Consider the following 21436-nt stretch of genomic DNA (forward strand, 5'->3'; position numbering starts at 1 on the left):
GGCTTCAGTGGTGCCTACATGAGGGGATAATTAGTCCGACAGTAGGTAAAATTACCGGCATGGGCGTAATTATCGCCAATATAATAAAGAGAGAGAGAGTCAACAAAGCGTCGATGCTACAGAATCCAGGTCGACGCAATTGCGCATGAAGTACGCAAGCAAGAACATACGAAGTGAGTGAATAATGAGCATGAAAAAGTGGCAGAAAGAAGCGGAACAGAGACATATATTCAACATTTAATCAACTCATTTGAAGCACTATGTACGTTGACCTCTTACATAGCGTCGACCACTTATGTGACCCTTTCATTTCTCTCTCTTTCTCTGTATTTCGCCCCTCAAAGCCCGGACATGATGCCCCAAGAGCGACTGGAGTGTTCGTATAATTGCCGTCGCAAAAAAGGAAAAAAAAGAAAGAAGAAAAGCAGATCCAACACAATCGCTAAAATTAATTGACGGGAAGTTTGTTTTGAGTTGGCGAGGTAGCAGTAGCAGCGGATGACACTAGCGCAGCTTCGTCGCCTGTAGCTTTTAGCTGTCTGCGTCACGGGGAAGCAGACGATGTACATGATACTCGCCGAAGGAAGAAACTTGACGTGAGGTGTATGTACACATGAGTACAACGCACATGTAAATACATATAAGGATTCATACATTTAAGGGCTTCACACCCTTCACACGTGCACTTGCGGCGTGCGATTGTTCATTTTTCGTACAATGCCGCGTGTGCCCTTGTGCAATCATTCTGTTGATGCACAGAACATGTCGCAACCTTGTGTAATGCGCATGGTTATGCACTGCACGTTTGTGAGCTTGCGCTGAAATGCAAAACCCCAAGTAAGGCAGATGCAGTGCGGGACGTCTACGGGTGTGCAAAGAAAGTTTATTCTTTAAAAGGCACAACTTAGGTCCGAAAACAAAAGCTTACCTTTTAGCAACGCGCACTCCCCCCCCCCCCCCCTCCCTCCTGTCCTCTCTCCCACTAAGGGTTAATCGACGGTAAATTTGAGTACGAGGGTTCACTGACGAGTGGCACAGACGAAAGAATGCGAATGCATTAAAACACGGTTCCCTCGGCACAGCAGCACGATACTCTGCCCATTAGACCATGGACTACCTAGGGACAAAAGCTGAGTGAAATAGGTAATTATAAAATATAAGTACGCCAAATAAACGGACACACACAAGAGAAGAGAACGGGACAGGGCGCCTGTCCCGTTCTGTTCTCTTGTGTGGCGCCCTGTCCCGTTCTCTTCTCTTGTGTTTGTTCGTTTATTTGGCGTCTTTATATTTTATAATGAACAGCTAGCAACTAGCCCAACAAGAAGTGCTTTTGAAATAGGTAAGGCAGACAAACATACCACAAACTGGGTGAAGTTCCCAAAGTTTGCTAACCGCATTAAAATAAGGAAGCCTAAGTGGACCTATGAACCTACTAAAGCTTACTGTACAGCTTTATTGATAGATCTCTTGGGAAAGCGCACTTAACCAATGTAATTGTACCTAACCATGCGGAATGTAATTTTGAAAAACCCCTGTTGATTAATATATGCCGTGTCTCAGGTGCTGCTTTTAGACGTTAAAGCGAATGAAATTAATCAGTCAATCAGGTTATTTCGCGGGCTACTGATTTTCTACACGATTACAGCAGGAGTCGCATATATGAGTGTTTAAAAAAATGAAATAGGTTGCAGACTAGTAATGAACAACGGCACGAGTTAAGACGAAGATTAAAATAACATGTTGCGTAATATCAGGAGCTATACATTTGTATATATCAGAAGCGCCGAGCAGTGCAGACGTGGAAGCATCGGCTCCGTTTCTTTTTCCGTGCTCCGCTCGCCAATTTTGAGAATACAACGAAAAGAAGCATCCCACTGGATCCGCGAAGCGACGGCGAATCGACTGACACCAAGATTCGAGGTGGGGCTTGTATTTTCACAATTTTACGGAACTTTTTCTGCTCCTACACGCCGAGTTGAGCTTAGCGGAGCGAAGCTAGTAGGGCCTTTGTTGGGCCTAGTAAGCCCACCTGCCCGCAGGCATGGCGGATACAAAGATGGAAGATGAAGATTTTGCTGGAAATTAAGGAAACAATTCTCAGGACGACTTCGGCTGGCAAGTAGTGGCTGTTCGAATATCACGAGCTAGCACAAAGGCTGTGGATGAGGAGAGCACACTGCCACGTAATCAGCAAGAGGGAAGCGCCGTCGGTGGAATGGTTAAGAATCGGATTAGCAAAGCTTCGAGGATGCCTCAACTGCCTGAGGAGCACAGAAAGATCATTATAGGACCTCGAGGAGGGCTCAATTTGAACAAGGTGAGCACCACCACAAATGGTTCCGCAGTCATCGAGGCGTCCGGCCTAACGGAAGAGGAGGCCCGTGAAGATGTTGTCTGCCCAAACTTCACTCAGAATATCATCGTAGTCAGCACACCTAAGCCCGAACATGCTGTGAAGTACGTTAGAATCAAGTCTTTCAAGATTATGGAAGCGGAATACGAGGTAAATGCATACGAAGCGGCACCACATGCCACATGCAAAGGCGTCATCCGAAGAGTGGACATCAGAGACTCGCAAGCTATGATAAGAAATATCGTGCATGACTTGAACCCTCTTGCGCTGGCTGCCAAGCGCATCAAAACGTCAGGATCGGTCATTGTACTTTTCGATGGACTCAAAGTGCCCAATTTTGTCAGGTACAGATACACACTGGTGAGATGATACTTTTACAGGAAGCAATCCGACGTCTGCATCACCTGCGGAAGGGTCGGGCACCGCTCTGATGTGTGTCCAACACCTGACTTTGTTCAGAGCAGGGGATGTGGAATTCGCAACCCAGGAGATGAACATCTGTGTGTACCTAAGTGTAAATTTTGTGAAGGCGATCACCCTACCGGCGACAAGTTTTGTAAGCAAAGATTTCAAACCCCTTACGTCGTACGACTCCGTCGAAGAGAGCGCAACAGGACTCGGTCGTAAACAAGAGCGCAGTCGGAGGCGCAACAGCTGGCACCCAACCATCGCCCCGAGGAATGGAAACACTCACGCTCCAGGAGTCGCACCAGATCCAGGCATCGTTCACTATCTAGAGAGAGAAGGCACTCCAAGTCAAGGGAAGCGCAGGTGCGCTACGGGCAAAGGGACTCAATACCTGGCGAGAAGAAGACGCCAGGAACCACCTAGGCTGACAAAGTAAAAGGTATGACGAGGGTTGCTGGGGGCGCCTCGGCTGCTGTGGGTGATGACAATGATGCCACAATAGAGCAATTAATTAAAGAAGTAACTTCTTTAAGAAGGGCTAATGAAGAATTGACCAGACAGGTAGTAGAGCTTCGTAAAAAATAACAGTCGAGCCCTGCTAGAGTAGAGATAGACCTGTAAGCAAAAGCAACGATCCAGGGGAATCCAGCTCGCCTGCCCCTAAAAAGAGGGCGGTGAGTTCCGAGGACGATTCAGTCTTCTCAGCCCTCAGTGAAATAAGAGGCAATTAAAACGATAAGAGAGAGAGAGTGGAAACGATCAACATTGAAGTGGACAAATTGTGGAAATGGAGGCTAACGGCGGAGAAAAGACTTAGGAAAATTGAGACGCGAGGGGATGACGGCGATGAGTATCTGCCATCGAAGGCGGATAGTATAAAGTCCATTCCTGGATTGTCGGGGGCCATCACAAAAAGGAAAATAGCGGGTAATGGAAAGGCCGCCTCACCTAATAACAACGGACAGTAATCATGGATTTAACGTGTGGCAATGAAGTTGTCGCGGGTTCCAACACAAAAAAAGCAGCACTGCGACAGGTGATCAGGTCATCTGAGGCCAGGCCAAAGGTAATCATACTGCAGGAAACCTTAGCGGACGAAATTATGCTTACTGGGTACAAAGTTATATTGTAGAGGCAAAAAAATGGAGAGGGGTTTGGCGACCCTCATTGACAAAAAGTTGCCATACATTGAGCATGATATTCATCTTAGACATTCCAGGTTTGAAATTATTCGAGTTGAGATAATACATAAAACGAACAGAGGTAAGACCCAAAGCATTTTCTGTTTGAATATTTACAGCAGTCCTAATGACATGAGAAAGAGGTTTAGAGCACTCTTTAACAAGGTGCTTTCGGTTGACAAAAACTCCCCGTTCATATTGGAGAGGACTTTAATGCTCCCTATCACACATGAGGATACACTTGGAACACAAAAAAGGGGAGAGGAGCTATGGAGTCTTGCCATGGATCAGGGGTTATGCTTTATTACTGATCCGGCGTATCCCACCCGTTGTGGCACGTCCACAAGCAGGGACTCCACACCAGATCTTACTTTTGTAAACAACTCAAGAGGAGCCAATTGGGAAAATCCAAAAATGGATCTCGGGAGCGATCATTACATCATACACATAACCATACGCATACCGAGACAGGAAACTAAAATTTTCAGATTCGCTGACTGGGATCAGTTCAGAAAAATCAGGGTGAACAGAAGGAAAGTGGGGCATCTAGATGCCGAGCGGGAGCCCCTTAAGACATGCGTCATCCAGCTCAGAGAGGACGTCAAAGAGGCCACTAAAGAAGTCAGGACAGAGGAAAATATTGAGGATATGGACAGTAGGCTGGCGCATCTGATTGAGGCCAAACAGGCTATATTACAGATGGAAAATGCAGAGACTTAACAGAGAGAGAGAGAGAGAGAGAGAGAGAGAGAGAGAGAGAACAACATTAGTGAAAATGCCTGCAGAGTTGGTTAGGCTTAACACTTAACAGAAGGCTAAGGAAAAAAATAGCGCAAACAGAAATTGACGATCACTCCAAGACCCTAATGAAGCAGCAGTGGGATGAGATCTGTAATTCGGTTGATGGTAGACTCAAACATGGAGGTAGCTGGAACTTCCTCAAGCACTTCCTCAACGAGAATGAAACAAGGACAAGCAAGAGAACAGGTATAGCTAAGTTGGTTCATCAGGAAAGCCAAGATAAAATACAGAAGGATATCATGGATGGTCTCGCAGCCAAATATCTCCCACTTAAACAACCAAACGAAGGAGACGAGAGCCCCGAATATACGGGAGGCATATGTGAAGAACTTGACCAGGACTTCACTGGGAGCGAAGTGAGGGCGGCTCTGCACAGTCTTAAAGGTAGATCGGCGGCTGGACGTGACGGAATAACTAACAAGATATTAAGAAATCTAGATGATGAATCAATTTCTTATCCAACTGAACATATTAATGAATGTTGGAGAAAAGGTATACTCAGAGGAATAGAGGGTGGCCAATACTATCCTCATACCAAGGCCAGGCAAACAACTCACTCTGGGCAACCTCCGTCCTTTCCTTAACGTCATGTCTAGGCAAAACTATGGAACATGTCATCCTAAATCGACTCACGAAATACGTTGAGCAGAACGACATCCTCCCATACAACTTGATCGGCTTTCGTCCCGGGCTGTCAACTCAGTATGGTATGCTGCTGATCAAACACCAACTTATACAGACCAGCCCAGCGCATACGAAATGTCTTTTGGGATTGGATGGGGAAAAAGCTTTTGATCGTATAAACCATAAGGCAATACTGGGCGTCCTCTCAGAGATGGGATTAGGTAAGAGACTTTTTCACATAATTAAGGACTTTCTTAGAAATGGAACTGCACAACTCATGCTGGGTGAGCTTAAATCAGAAGCTAAGAATTTGGGAAATAGGGGCACTCCACAAGGGGCTGTGCTCTCAACCATGCTATTCAATTTAGCAATGCCCAAAATTGCAAGAAATCTGGAGAGAGTTGAGGGTATAAATTATGTGGTATATGCCGACGACATAACCATATGGAGTGCCAAGGGTAATGTAGGACAGACAGAGACCAGATTACAGGAAAGTTTATATGTTGTAGAGAACACACTGAAATACATAGGGTTGAAATGCTCGGCAGCCAAATCAGAACTGTTGGTCATTAAACATCGCAGAAAAGGTCGTCAACCAAGAGGTTACATTCCGGAAGATGAGCCAGGAGTGTGCTTATACACTCATGAAGGATCCGCGATCAGGCTAGTTGAAAAAATCAGGGTTCTTGGATATCACATAGACGGAAACAATGCTAACTATAGAACAATACAGCATATCTCGAATAAAACAGATGAAGTCATTAGGTTACTAAGGAGAATTACCAATATACACAGATGATTGGGAGAAGAGAGCGCTTTGAGGCTAATACACGCCTTTGCTCTCTGTCACTTCACTTATGTGGCTGGATTATTCAAATGGAAGCAGGCAGAACTTAAACTTAATGTGATGCCCAGAAAGCTCGTTAAAGTAGCCGTAGGGATACCCAGTAACGCTGCAACTGACAAACTCAAGAGTCTAGGGGTGCACAACACAATGGAAGAAATCGCGGAGGCCCAACAGCTAGCGCAACACGAAAGATTGACAAAATCACGAGCTGGAAGGAACACATTACAGGCAATAGGGGCAGAACTGAATAAATCAAGGAGCCCAATAGAGGCTTAAGTAGAATTAAGGACTGACGTTAGGATCAAGATCAGAACCAACCCCAGAAACATGCATCTAGAATATAATGTCGAAAGGAGAAAGGCAACAGCTAAAGCACTCTTGCAGGAAATAGAGCAGCAGAACCAACTGGCAGCTATAGTTGATGCTGCCTGGGTGAAAGGTAAAAAAGCATATACGGCCATTGTCTAAAATTATCAAGGGAAGGTGCAAGACGCTATCACTATTTTTACCAAGGACCCCATGGTGGCGGAACAAGCGGCAATTGCCCTAACCATCAGGAGTAATAAGTCGGCCTGCATTTACAGTGATTCGAAATCCGCTATAAAGTGTTTTGATAAAGGCTACGCAGCTGGAGTTGCAGCTAAACCTTTTGAAAACATTGGGATTATGAGAACTGAAATCCGATGGTTTCCTGCGCATATGGGGAAAGTGGACGAGACTCGGGTAAACCTCAATGAGGTTGCTCATGATTTGGCACGAGGACTTGCTAACCGTGACAGTCACAACCGAGCCGTTCACCATCAAGCCAGGGAATCTAGAGATCATTTAATAACATACTATGACATTACCAAACATTACTATATAGGACGCAGGCAATTCCCATTGCCACATTCAAAACTGAACAAGGCTCAGGCAGTCTCACTGCGCTTATTGCGAACAAGTACATATCCTACACCGTACACCATTAATAAAATATATCCAGAGAGGGAGAATAAGATGGACTGCAATGATTGTAATGGCATCATTGGAATCAGACATATGCTGGCGGGGCGTCTCGCGACTCTCCCCAACCTCGTTGAAGAATGGACGCAGTGGGAGAAAAGGATTCAAAGCCCATTGTTTCAGGACCAACTAAGGTCCGTCCAGAGGGCCCATGATGTCGCTTGGCCTGACAGTGCCAACGTAGGAGCGGCCCACCTTGGCTTAGTAAGTCAAGCCTACGGACCTCATTACAATAAAAGTTTTCACACACACACACACAAAATAAAAAATAAAATAAAACCAAATTGTATAGTTGGCACTGTCAGGCTTGGCTTGACAGTGCCAATGTAGGAGCGGCCTGCCTTGGCTTAGTAAGTCAAGCCTACGGACCTCATTACAATAAAAGTTTTCACACACACACACACAAAATAAAAAATAAAATAAAACCAAATTGTATAGTTGGCACTGTCAGGCTTGGCTTGACAGTGCCAATGTAGGAGCGGCCTGCCTTGGCTTAGTAAGTCAAGCCTACGGACCTCATTACAATAAAAGTTTTCACACACACACACACAAAATAAAAAATAAAATAAAACCAAATTGTATAGTATACAAGCAGTGATCATTTCGAATGAACCTAGACACAGTTCTTTTCTACCCAATCCTGGACTGCTACAAAAATTAATCCAATGATGCGAGGTTAGTGTCAGGTGAGTCCTGCTGTATTAATGTGAAACCTATATAGTAAATTTTAATTTGACAAATATGATATGCTAAACCTTAAGATCGATTCTTATAGCTAGAGAAAAAGAAGCCAAGAGTCGCTGCCACGTAATAGAAGAACTGGAAATTTCTTCGTTAGAAGGGAGGAAAACGCGCAGCATCCTGGATAACTGAGGGGGCTATGACGTCGTCCTCCCTGAGTCTTCAGAGACACCTTCTTCGTCATCGTCATCCAATTCATCCACCGCCGTGGGCTTCGCGGCCAACGCGGCGGCTTCGGCCGTTGTCGCATTCCCGTCGGCCAGCAGGAATACCAAGTCTCTTTCACGGGCGTCGTCTGCAACAGCTAGCCCGGGAGGGCGCACATTGTCTTCCTGCGAACGCAGTGCAGACGTGTAATGGAGACATATAGTAGAAGTGCAGCCATAATGCAGACGTATAGCAGCAGAGGAAGACGGCAGATAGATGGATGGATGCTAATACGAGCACTCCCTTTGGAACGGAATGGTTGATGATGCCATCACAGGGGCGTTATTTTTACTTTTCCGCTGCGTTCATTACCGGTCACTTAAATTCCATTTATGTACACCAACCATAATAACCGAAACCAATGTACTGGTCAGAAAAGTAATGGGCGCCTTACGTTAAGGAGCTCAAGCGCACTCTAGTCGGTAGAATACGCTCCAAGTTAACTTAGCGGCAGAAAGCGACTTCCGGTGTGCGATGGGAGTATGTGCTTTACACGCTCTGCCGGAGGAGACGGTGTATGCATATAGGAGCCATCAGAGCATATAGGAGATCGTGCTTGCTTTGGCTACCTCCCTGCAAGGTGACTTGTTTTCCGCCCTTTTCACACTTTCACCCTTTCAAGGCGTAGTTGGCGCGTTGCGCGTGGTTTCGTTTCGTATTCATGCTCTAGTCTCGTGTGACCGGGGTAATAGCTGCCCGATCTCAGCTTGTCACAGGCACAGGTACGTAACCAAAAAGTCGTTGTTCGGCGACTATTTGGTTGATCGCATAATTCGCTGACCACACAGATCTGAATGCTTCGAATCGTAAAGCTCTCCGTTATCTTGCGATCAGTAATGAACTACAGTCGGCGTATTGCGGAGCGGAAACAATTCTGGTAGTGCGGTACCTATGATAGCAGCGCGAACAGCTTGCATTGTAAACGTACTAAACCGCCGCTGCTGCCTCTGTTGCCTCCCGCCGAGTTCCTCGAACTAGGCGTCTTCGATTAAGAACTGCAGCAGCTTATCAGCGGTGCCATGTTCACAAAGCGTGAGAAATATGTCATATGGCGCATTTATGTTCCCGGGAGCAATCTCCAAAAATCCTCGTTATGCTACGTATCGATACAACCAGCGCGAAAGGAGACAGGACAGAAGAAGAAGCGACAAGGACAAGCGCTTCTTCTTGTGTTCTGTGTCTGGTTATATCAATATGGAATACCAACTAGCCCGGCCTCGCACCTTGATTCAGTTATGCTACGCTTCGAAGGCGTCGCATCTGAGCGCACTCGAGCACGCAACTTTGGAGTTCGGAGCTCGCTAACTTAACGCGCCCAATGTCTTCCTATATACGCTGTCCTTGATATATACGCTTTCCTTGATGCTGTCCTTGAGCCACAAATACTCCAGCCGCCATTCACCGTTATCCACTGCCAGAATCATTAACCCTTTGTTTCTCACAAAGATATCAGCGTGAAAGCAAATTTTCGCCTCTATCGTACTTTCGATGCGTGAAGGGAGGCCAATCTGAATGTTTTTTTTTTTTTTAAAGCGTCGAAGTGCCACATACTTTGCCATTAAAACTGCGCTATTCATAAAGGGCCCGGAATTTAGGTTCCAACAGACACCCATTGACGGCAACGCCGTTACCGCTGGTAAACGACGCGTTAACCTTCTTCGACTATCCTTACAAGCCATAGGACACGGGTAGGGTATAGCTGTACAGCGTTTCATACTTAGCAGGTAACGCAGAGGAACCGTATGCAAGTAGTGCGGTCATAGCTATCTCAGCCCACGTGATTTTCAGCTTGAAGTTGTTTTTAATTTGCAACACTTTCTGCGGATTTTATCTTGCTCACATGTAACAATTACAACTTGTGTACGTAAGGTCACGTCAAATCACGTATTGTTTATGCATGTTGAACTAACGTAGACGTGATGCAATCCATGGGGCTCTAACTCCACTAGCGCAACTCGTGTGGAAAAGTTTTGAGTGCGCTTCTCGTCGAAAAAAAAAAAAAAGTCTTGCTTACCGTTTCGCCATCCCTGCAAGACAAGGCAACGTTCAGTCCGACAGGCTTCAATGTACTTCTCCACATCGATGTTGTTAAGTCTTAACTCTACAAATTTCTGAGAATATTTCGGCAGGAAACGTTTACTGTAAGCAGCACCCATGCGGACTATGCAAACGAACGAAGGAAAGCTGTTTTCATTGATGGCTCATAATTTTTCTGTTCGTGTAACCGTTAAGATTAATAAATTTTTTTCTTCCGGTTGGGTTTAGGTTGTGTTTAAGATTATGTTAGGTTGGGTTAGTTAAGCAGCGCCTTTTTTCTTCTCGGGGTTTGGTGCGTTTGCCCGTTAAGTTGAGCCGACCAACACAGTGCAAGGGCAAACTGCACGGCGCCTTCATTCACTCACGCTCAAGCGGATCAGTCCAGTAAACTGGACTGATCCAAGCCATCTCTGGGATAAGTCCAGCAAACTGGACTCATACCAGAGATGGCTTGACGAAAAGTGGGCCGGTCCTGAAGACAGTGTATAATCCGTGCTCGCATAGACCACTTGGGTCACGTGAAGGGTTTTTTTTCCTCGTATTGCCGATTTTCGGTACAGGCGCCTGATCGCTGTGCTGCAAAACGCGACGCGGAATATGTCGCAGAAACAGTTTTATATAGCGTTTAACAGGTATTTAAACGGCTTCTCGAAAGCGTCGCTTCAGATAGATTCCAAAATGTGCGTTTGATTTGCATATTTTTTTGACGAATTCGTCAGGTCGCGGCCCAAAGCGCTCCAGTTTAACGAAAATAATCGCTAAGCGATAATGATGACGATGACTTTCTCGGATATTTGTTTGAATTGTCCCTAGTCGTGTTCTTTTAATTGTTCATAGACGTCCTTCATGTTATAATTTAAACAATAGCCTTAAATCAACTCCCGCTTTGGCGATTCAACAGTTAGAACGTTAAAAAGGACAACCCTCAATTTTCCAAAACGGCACGAGAAGTAAGTATGAAGCTTTGCGTAAAATAACAGCTTTTCTGCACCCAGATGGCCCACCAATGTGCCCTGCGAGATGTCTTTAGAAGCAGCAACAAATAGAGCCGCATGTAGGAATAAAACGGACAGAGGCAGGGAAACTTAGGCGGAGTCCCTTGGGGACCACTACTAGGGCAATTTACTGGCTTTATGGGCCCCTAAAAGTCATTGAAGAAGTCGTTAAAACTCTAGAAAGCGAACATTATCATTAAACGCTTACGGATAAAATATTTCCGGCTCCTCGTTTTCTTTATTTTGTGTTAAATGAAGGTCCGCGGGACATTTATATCACAGAAAAATACCGGTATGCCCCAGAAAGATCCAGATATTTTATTATATTAGCTTTTCTACAGTCAGTTTTGGCTTAGTTTCCACGCTGTCATGATATCATGACGCAGAAGGGGATCACGTGGGGGAAGGACATCGCGACGTTTTGACACTCGCTCCGGCTCGCTCTGTCATATGTAGAGCTCCGCATTTGCGGCGTTTATTTCTGATGAAATTCCGCGGTTGTCCTTCGGCGATTGTTTATTATTTTTTTCTCCAGAATTCAATGCTTAACGGTGTTCATTCCTCTTCTTTTTTTTTTTGCTTTTCGATTGTCCAAAAATCGCAGTTTATTTTTTTGTGTGTGTATATGTGTTTTGAATGGTCGCACGAGAACGATCGTACACTCTCGAGCTTCGTTTTTCAACTTTTTCGGGCCGGTGCTGCTTTCCCACCCAAAAATGTCGATTCGGGCTTTTTTATTTTTCGTGAACGCTGCTGGCGTAAAAAAACGGTGTTTTCCAAGAAAACATATAATCGTAAAAAATTGATCGACGGATGCATTTCGTTTTCTTTTTCGGTTCAAACCGAAAACAAAGCCGTAGACATATTTATTTATTTATTTATTTATTTATTTATTTATTTATTTATTTATTTATTTATTTATTTATTTAATTATTTATTTTCACTACTGCTGCTTTCAGCCGAGAACATAGAGGAGGGAAATACAAAAAGTCAGTACAGATAGGAAAGAGCTACAAATAGGTAAATATGTAATTAATACAAATATAGTGAATGCAGAAAAAGAAGAGGAAGGGTTTACAGTAACAAAAACACGAGAGATGGTTACATAAATATAGACAGTGCATTTTTCGTACATTTGTGTACAGCACACTAATGTGCTTGATAGAGATTCGAGTGCGTCCCGACATTCAACACAGCGATTTCACATTGCATAAAGTATTGTAAAACGGAAGAAACAGCGGAAAGAACAGCGTAAAAATGAAATAAAATAATAAATTAAAAATAAATATTGAGAAATAAAAAAGTAAGCAATAACAACAGTTCCCCGAAGAGGCAACCAACGATGATTCTGGGGGAGGGACAACTTCTGAGGGATGGGACAACTTTAATCCTTTATTTAGTACCTTCAATTGTACTCGTGAATTCAGATAGTTATTTGGTACTTGTGATATATGGTTGTAGTTGATTTCATTCTCGTACAGCTAATGGAAAGAAAAAATGGTTAAAAGTTTTATTGTAGGAATATTTAGTTAGCTTATTTGGATGGTTTTGACGTGTAGTTCGAGATTCGGAAGACGATATGTATTTCTAAGCGTATATTTTAAAGTTGTTATGAAGAAGCTGGAACAAAAACTTCAAGCGGGCTTCTTTCGCTCTCTCTGATAGCGTTTTCAGACAAGATGCAGCTAGAAAACGAGTGGGTGAGTCACTACGCCTTCGCACTCCTTCCAGTTTTGCTCAGTTAGTCATTGTGTGAGGGAACCAAACCACGTTTGCGTGTTCAAGGATCGGTCTTATGAATGTTTCGTAGGCGAGCTACTTAAGGGGAGTAGGCCTAGCTTTAGGTATCTTATAAGAAAAAAATAATTAACGTAGCGCTGCTGCCGTGATATCGCCAATGTGCAAGTTCTATTTACGGTCACCAGTAAGCGTGACACTTAGATATGCTGCCACATCGGCCCTCAGAACGAGTAGCTGCATAGGAAGCGACTCAGCTAGCCTCGGCTAGGGTCCAAGCCTCGCTACGTCCGGCTTCCACGTGACCACTGTCCGCGGCATGACGTCACAGCACAGTAAACGCTTGGGAAGCCAAATCGAAAGCGGATGTAGAAAAGCTAATATAATAAAATATTTCCGGCTCTCCAAGGCTTGCAGTCTTTATTTTTTCTAGGATTTAGACGTCTGGAACGTTCATGTAATGAAAAACGAAACAAAAACAGAGTAATAAAAATATGTGAATATTCTTAAAGAGTTATTAAAACAGCGGAACAGTGCTTTTCCGCAGTTTTTATTATAGATTATCAACTACAGCGGTCACACACATTGCTTTCTTAAGTGGGGGAAAAACAACGCAGGGGTAGATGGAGAACACAGTGTAGTAACCTATCGCATTCAACTAAATTGCTTGTTCAAAACATTGGGAGATACATAGTTGTTAACATGGCTATCTATTCTGGCCATCGCCATACTGTCGAATTCACCATCTTATGAGCTCGGATTGGCTCGGAGTGCTGCTACGGCCTCTTCAATCGGCTCTAAATGCCGCTATTACATAATTTGACAATATAACGGATCAGCCGATGTCCAGTAGCATCCCTGCAATCATTTTTACGATTTTCATTCCACCAAAACACTCCTGTGACTAAATTTTTTTTCTAAAGCGTTGTAGTTGAAGCGTGACAAGCTACGTTACACCGCTGTTTCGTTTGTAGCTTCGTGCTGTACAGTCGGGCGGATGGGCAGGCATATGTACAACGTCGTCATCGCCACAATTAAACCATTCATTTGCCGCCGATGGTCGTTAAATTTGGCTTCCTGCCGAACAAATTTTTTAACATATTTAACATCTGTTTTGTTGAATATATCTGCTGAATGGATGGCAAAAGCGGAAAATACTCACGTATCTGAAATAAGTTGTAAAAGAACCGGTGTTACAGTTGACAACGAGCACACAAGTCATTCAGAGAAAGAGAGAGAAAAGAAACGTGCACTCCATCCCACTTCTGTACAAATACCCAATGCAATCCTTAAAAGGACGCTTAAGTGAAACGCCAAATCATTCTAGATTATTTGGGAATTCTTTTCAAAACTCTAATTCCGTAAACTTCGCGGCAAGAGAGTTACTACAAGAGGGTTTAGGCAATGTTCCTTGTTACGAATTTCACCCCAAAACTCCACGCCGCAACGACAATGTTACATCACTGATTTCAAAGTATTGTTACGCATTCAGGTTGCTTTGCCTCACTCAAAGTTCTTGAAATTGTCGAAGTTCAGTCCTCACCTCGTCTAGAATACAATGTTGTCAAGTTTCAGCAATAAAACATCTAGCTAGGCCCTAGCAGATGGCGCCAAACTTATGACGTCATGGCGAGCTGGTGCAGTGCGGGAACCTATCGCTGGCGTCGCCACCAATAGTTTTTTTTTGCGTCTTTTCACTAAAGCCTCTTCTCACCGCAAGAGTAGCTTTACTGGTATTGTAGAAAGGTAATTTATCAACACAGCTCAAATTATTTTTCTATTTGTTGTCCCTTTTAAGCACAATTCAGGATGGGGAACTGACGGTCTTGACTTTTTTGTTAGCCACAGCCATGTGAAGCCAAGCGAAGCGTAAGTGAATTAACTGCGGCTTTCAATTGAAATGTAGTAATAACAAGGAAAAGGGAAGTGAAGGTCGACGAAAAGCTAACACGACAGTCAGCGCGTGATCTGCGCATTGGGGGTGTTTGTTTGTAACGGCCAATCCGGGACAAGGGCCCAGTAAAACCTTAGGAGTTGGCTTACACCCTGCCCTTCTGTTATTGTGACAACGGGCGGAGTTCCGCTATGTGCTACAAGCAAGTTTTTTAAAGGAGAGGTGTAAGATTCAATATGAGCTGCAGCGCAGTGACCGTGGTAAAAGGGGCTCTGAGACGAGGCACAGCATTTGAAACGGCACTGTGGCGCTGACACACGAAAGCGTAGCGAACTAAATACTAGTAGCTGGGACAGTGTTCGATTCTTGAATTTTTCGCTTGGTGGCACCCCCGTGCGGTGTTGGACCATCTCTGAGTACGGGCATCGTGTTTCAACTCATACTGAGCGTGACAGTACGTTCTAAATAGAAAAAAAAAAGAATATTTCGGTTTTGATGTAAACGATAAAACAACAGAATAAAAAACTATAATGAAGGAGAATCGTACCATTGTCAGGCTTCGGTGTTGCCTCCTTCTCAACAGCCGTCGAGGAGGAGCTAATACTAGCAGTTGACGCTGTGTATATATGTCATTCAATGAATGAAGGAAGGAATGAATGAAAAAATATCAATCAAGCAATAAATCAATAAATAAATCAATAAGTAAAAAGAAATCAATAAACATAACACAGCAGGTCACCGATGCTAGCAAAGAAGAAGATAGAGAATCAGACAAACTCGATGGCTTGCCCATGTGTGCACGTAGCCTCTGAGTCGGCTTTGCCGTTGCACTCTCCTTAGGCATCGCCACCGTGCCACGTAGACTGTTGAGCTTACGCGTGCATCTGCTCGAAGCGTAGGGTTTGCTACAAAGGTTCATAGAGGGAACTCTGGCTCTCGTATCTCTGCAAGCATGGCGATTCAGATAGAAGGGTGGTTATAGCTTAAATTTGCCTGAACATTGTTCCTGAGGCTTCAAACAGATTTTTGAGTTCGCAAATTGAGCATTTTCAACAATAACTGCAACAATGATTATTACGTGCGCCGTCACTAAGTGCTTTCTGGGTTTAGAAAAATAAAACTGCTTCGAACTTTGGTTAAAGGCAGGCGAATAAAGCGTATACCAAAAAAAGACGCAAGAACCTCTGAAGCCATAATAAACACAAAAAAATAAGACAAATCCATGTTCCATCACTCCGATTCTGGCTGAACAATCGCAACTCTAGGGTTCCTTCTAGTAGATTTAGTAGGAAACTCTAGGGCTCAGAAACACTATGGCTTGGGCGTATCCAGGGAGAAGGCGAAGCGGTAAACGTGCCTCCGCACGCCCCCCCCCCCCCCCCCCTCCCACCCCAAAATTCTCACTGCAGCTGCAGCTCCTTATGCGCACTTACAACAGCCCAGAAATGAACTGTCCTCGCGCCTCTACAGGAAAGTTTGTACATCTTGCGAAAGTGTTCGCGAGGTCTCACAATATTTTACAGGGCACTATGACGACGCCCAGACCTAGAGCTCTTGTTGGAAACGTCCATAAAACTTTTATAGAGTTATATGTTCATTGTCACGAAAGCTGTCCGAGGTCTCTGGGCTATTCGTCAACAGGAGCAAGAGTCTGTTAAAGAGCATCGCGCGCCGAACGCATCAGCCATCCTGGAGTAATGTTGAAGCAATGGCTCCAATGTGCTGTCGAGGGAGCTCTTGGCCATATATCTTTTTTGCAAATAATTACGAGGAGGAACTCAGGCGCTGCGAGTTTTTATCACTGTGGAAGTAAATAAATTTGCCTAATCTTAGTGCGTATGCGTTGGTAATTGGAGGTTGGTGTACCATTATTTAATTATTTACGGGGTTTTACGTGCCAAAACCACTTTCTGATTATGAGGCACGCCGTAGTGGAGGACTCCGGAAATTTCTACTACCCGGGGTTCTTTAACGTGCACCTAAATCTAAGTACACGGGTGTTTTCGCATTTCGCCCCCATCGAAATGCGGCCGCCGTGGCCGGGATTCGATCCCGCGACCTCGTGCTCAGCAGCCCAACGTGATGGCCACTGAGCAACCACGTCGGGTTACCGTTATTTATTACGTTTTATCTCTCTATATACATATATCCAAGACAGTGTTTTCCAAATACGTCAAGGGAGTGAATTTTCTCGCACACGCATAATCATTGGTGAACCGGTGCACTTATAACGCAGTATTGATTCAGGGATGACAATTCACAACGTCACAAAGTCGTTTCTGGAGCCAGAAGGAAGAAATTTAGCTTAAATCAATGTACGGCCCTTCGCACATATACCCATGCTGGCTGGGCACCCAAGCTTGCAGCTTCCGTAGTGCACCAGCAGGCGACTTTCCTTTTAAGTTTTGTAAGAAACTGTCTTGAGCCAACGTTCTTGAGTACTGTAAACCTATATATTGTAGACACATATTATTCGCTAAATGGAGACTCTGGGACATAATTATGGCTATTAAACTTCACGATTTCAGGCACGCGCAGTAAGGATAATTTGAGCCGCAAGAAGCTCCTTTTGTGACAAGATGTCACGTGACAGTAGACTTGCCGGCTTCCAGGGACATTTGCCAGTCTCAAAATCACCGGAGCAACACCGACGCGATCATCAGTCGCATGCGGGAATGATCACCCCAACGTTGAACGGCTGCGAAAATTAAACATTAGGGTGTTGCCCTCTGATGCCAAGACTCCGGACTTTTTTTCGATGCTTTCACGGCGTTGCAAGCAGACACTGTCCTCCACAGAATGGTAAGCAACGTTATTTAGGCGTACATACCTGCTAGGTGTGCAGGCCATCTGCAGGCCCTATATAGACGTGCACTTTAACAGCCTGGGCAAGTACTGAACGAAGGCCAAATTTATGCATTCGTACGCCGACGCAATCGCGACACAGCCGAAGCAGGGCAAATACGACAAAGCGCCTCTCTAAGGGCTTCACTGGGGCTCTTCGATTTGTCACTCCGGACTGCTCCGGAATTCAAACGAAGCTGTGTTCTCAGCCAATTGAGAGCGCTTCGGGCAGTCCTAGACAGTCCAGGACGACAAATCCAAGAGGCCGGCTGATGACGTCACTGCACGCAGCCTGGCTCATCGAAGTGTGGCACTCCGCCGGGTCCAGAAATTGAGAGGTTTTGGCACAGCGCAAGCACGCACAATTGTGTAAATCTAAATCGCCGCGTTTAAGGGGCTGTACAGCCAGCATATCTATGCCCGGCGAAATAAGCACCTAGTTTGCGGGATAATGTTCATATTTCTTCCCTAAAAAAATTGCGCTCACCTAAATTTTGCGCCATTTTTCGATCACGGAATTCGCGTATATTAAGCGTGCCATCATAAAGGGCGTTAAGTAAAATTGTGTAGTAAGTTAGCAAGTAGCGCATTTAAACGGGATTTTTGGTTGCATTCACGTTACCAGCGCGATAGAAGCAGGATGCCAAGAGGAGACGAAGGAGCGTTGGACTGTACAACTGAAATTTCCTTACCGCTACGCTAAACAAGCATGAATCTTAAATGTAACAGTTCCTTTAGGGCGCATGCGTGCCACTGGTGACTTAGATATTTCGCAATTCCTTGTGCGTGATACAAACAGAAGCGTTACTAATACAGTTGTTACCTTCGCCTTTGTCCCCCTAGACCTATTTGCTATGCTCTGATTTAAACGTACGTAAGACGTACGTTTAAATCGAAAAGGTGGTTTGCACCGACGCCTGCGGCAGTGACTAGCAATATGTCCTGGGTCGGCTTGCGCGAACATTTAATAACGAAAACAATAGCGAATTTAAGAAAGCGTTCTTAAATGTTCCATAGACAACGCCTAGCCCGCTCAAGAACGCGTTCTTGAGCGGGCTAAAGCCGCCCCTGGTCCTGTTGCTTCTACATGCGCCCGCCGTGCGCAGCATGTATTAAGGTTCATGCTTGCGTGTGCTTGCTTCCCGTAAATTTCGGTGGTGGTCCAGCCTACGCGTGGTGTCTGCGTCTCCTCCTTGTGTCCCGTCTCTATCGCGCTGGTAACGCGATCGAAGAGCAGGGCTCGCTCACAGGATCCGATGACCACGTAGAGGATCAGGATGATCACCAAGACGGCGGTGAGGACGAAGGCCAGGCACTTCTCCACAGGAAACGGCTCGGCCGTTTCGTCCTTGTGCATACGACGCCTTCTGCGCACGGAAAATAAAAGAAAGTAAGGAGAGAGAGAAAAAATATTAATGCCACAAACCTGTGCGACCTAGCTTTCAGAATCACAACCCAATTTTTAGCGAAGTTGTTCTTTGCGAGCAGGTGTCTTAGGAATTTCAGTTGCCTCTAGTCAACGCTGACATCTAGCCACTATACGCTCACAGGACGCTTGTAGCCTTTCCGTTGTTTTAATTAAATGTAAACAAGGTGCCTCGCTTAGTTTACTGAGAAATCGGGGAAACCTACCACGAGCGGCATATTAGGCATGTAAGAAGGTAAAAAAAAAGAATTTTCAGTAAAAATTTGCAACGATCAAAACGAAACCAGGAGGGTTGAGCATTCTCCACACACCACCCCTTTCATGACTCCAACTTTCACCGGATGTGCACTCTGTGTCACGTACAGCTTTCCTACAGTCTTATAAAAAATGCCGTTTTAGTTACTACTGACTTGTTGAAGCATTCATTAACTTAGTATAACTGCTATTGGCAACGGTAGCGTCACTAATAGTAATGACTGGACAAGGTAGGAGCTGTCGCCAATGGGTCTCAACTACCAATTTCAAACGTCGTTAGCACCACCGGATACAAAGTTTCCGACCCGTAATGTATATATTGGAGCAACTTTGAAATATGCCAGATCTATAGGTACGATATGTGAATTACCAGCAGCAGTTATACAAGAAAGTGAATGGTGCGACTACTCGGTAGTTATAACAAAGCATTTCCTTATTAAGAGTGTAGGACTGTACATTGCGGGCAACGGCTGCATAACCATCTCGAGCACTTCTTAATGTTTTTCTTTTTCACAAAGCTCATCATTAACTAATCCTCTTAAAGCTGTGTACGCACGTCGACCGCAAGATGCTCTCTATTCCTTTGAAATGTCACCTTTGTGGCGCGTCAACCTCTTCCAAGACCATGGGCAAACTTTCCGCGTGGTTCGTAATATGCTCCTGAAAAGCGCTGGAACGCTTGCGTAAATAATTTTCTGCGAACTTTTCTCCACGATCACTCTGAACATGTCCCTTTTCTCCATATACGAAATTGTTGCCACCTTTGGCTCTCTCAATATATTGGGAAAACTTCGAAATTATCAAATTCTGCCACAGGGCCAAGGAAAGCTATGGCTGTAAAAAAAAGTAGAGAAAGAAAACAGATGAATTTAGATTTGACGGAAGCGATGCTTTACGGCGTTTCATTGTATTCAATGTTTGTTATTGAATACGAAAACCTTCATACATTACTTTTTCTTTCAGAAGCGTCGATTCTTGTTAATTCTACTAAGGGCACGTACAAAAGGAATAACCGAGTTCTGCTTGAATTCTCGCGTTACGGTTTTGTGCAAGAAATAACTATGAATCCGCAAGAAAGTTGCCCACAAATTCATCACATTCCTTGCGTTCGAAGCATTCTACTAATACCGAAGAATTATAACTTCGTGCCCTCCCGGTTGGTCAGATACGGCAGCCCAGAGTGGATTACCATTACCATGAAGCCCTTGTTCTTCGTGATGTGAGTTATCGCCTCTTGAGCGAATAAATGACACTGGTGAAATAACTACTCTGACCGAACATGGTATGCACACTGAGGTAAGCTAACGTAGCTGGTTAGTTCGCATCTGGAAGGGCTTCGACGAAAGCTGGCTGGCATGGCATGATCGTATGATGCATGGCAGTGCTGCAAATGTGCCATGGCACGCAAGATAACACTAACATGAAAGACAAGAGACGAACAGCGACCTTGCGCGCTAATAACCGTTCATGCTTGCGCGATGAACAGTTGTTTCATGCGATGTTTTTCGTTAGCCTTCCTGTACGCACCCTCTTTGCAGAGCGACCATATACATCACACAGTCATGGTTAAGTCACGTCGGTAAATTCTCTTTCAGCTGCGTGCTGCATTGTACTGTTACCATTTCCACGCTCAACTATTTCCGACTTCCTAGCACTTGTTTTGTTTTAGACTGGTACTTACCGCAGGACTTCGAGGGAGTCTCTTCTCTCCACTTTCTGGCGGCGGACCAAAGCGAGCTGCGAATCGGTGAAAAATAAATACCGATGTCGACACCACCCTGACGTTTCCGCATTCGCACCTTGTTACGTCACAGACGTTAACAGCGTCCGGTCTGCGCTGTAGTCAAGAATTACGGATTGTTAAGAACGGCCCGCTGAGGTGCACGTTTTGCCAACCAGTTGCTACCACGGGCGTCAACTTTTCCTGGAGCGTCGCCGCACACCTCTGGCCACGGCGTGACTAAGTCGACTGTGTGTCGAGAACAATACGCGCGTCCTCCACTCTCCGTCGTTGGAGCCGAGTTCGACGAAGCAGGCTTTGTGCCTGCACTCGCCACCGCCGCCCTGGTCTGCCGCGAGCG

This window comes from Dermacentor andersoni, chromosome 8 (genome assembly GCF_023375885.2).
Source record: "Dermacentor andersoni chromosome 8, qqDerAnde1_hic_scaffold, whole genome shotgun sequence".
NCBI lineage: Eukaryota > Metazoa > Arthropoda > Arachnida > Ixodida > Ixodidae > Dermacentor > Dermacentor andersoni.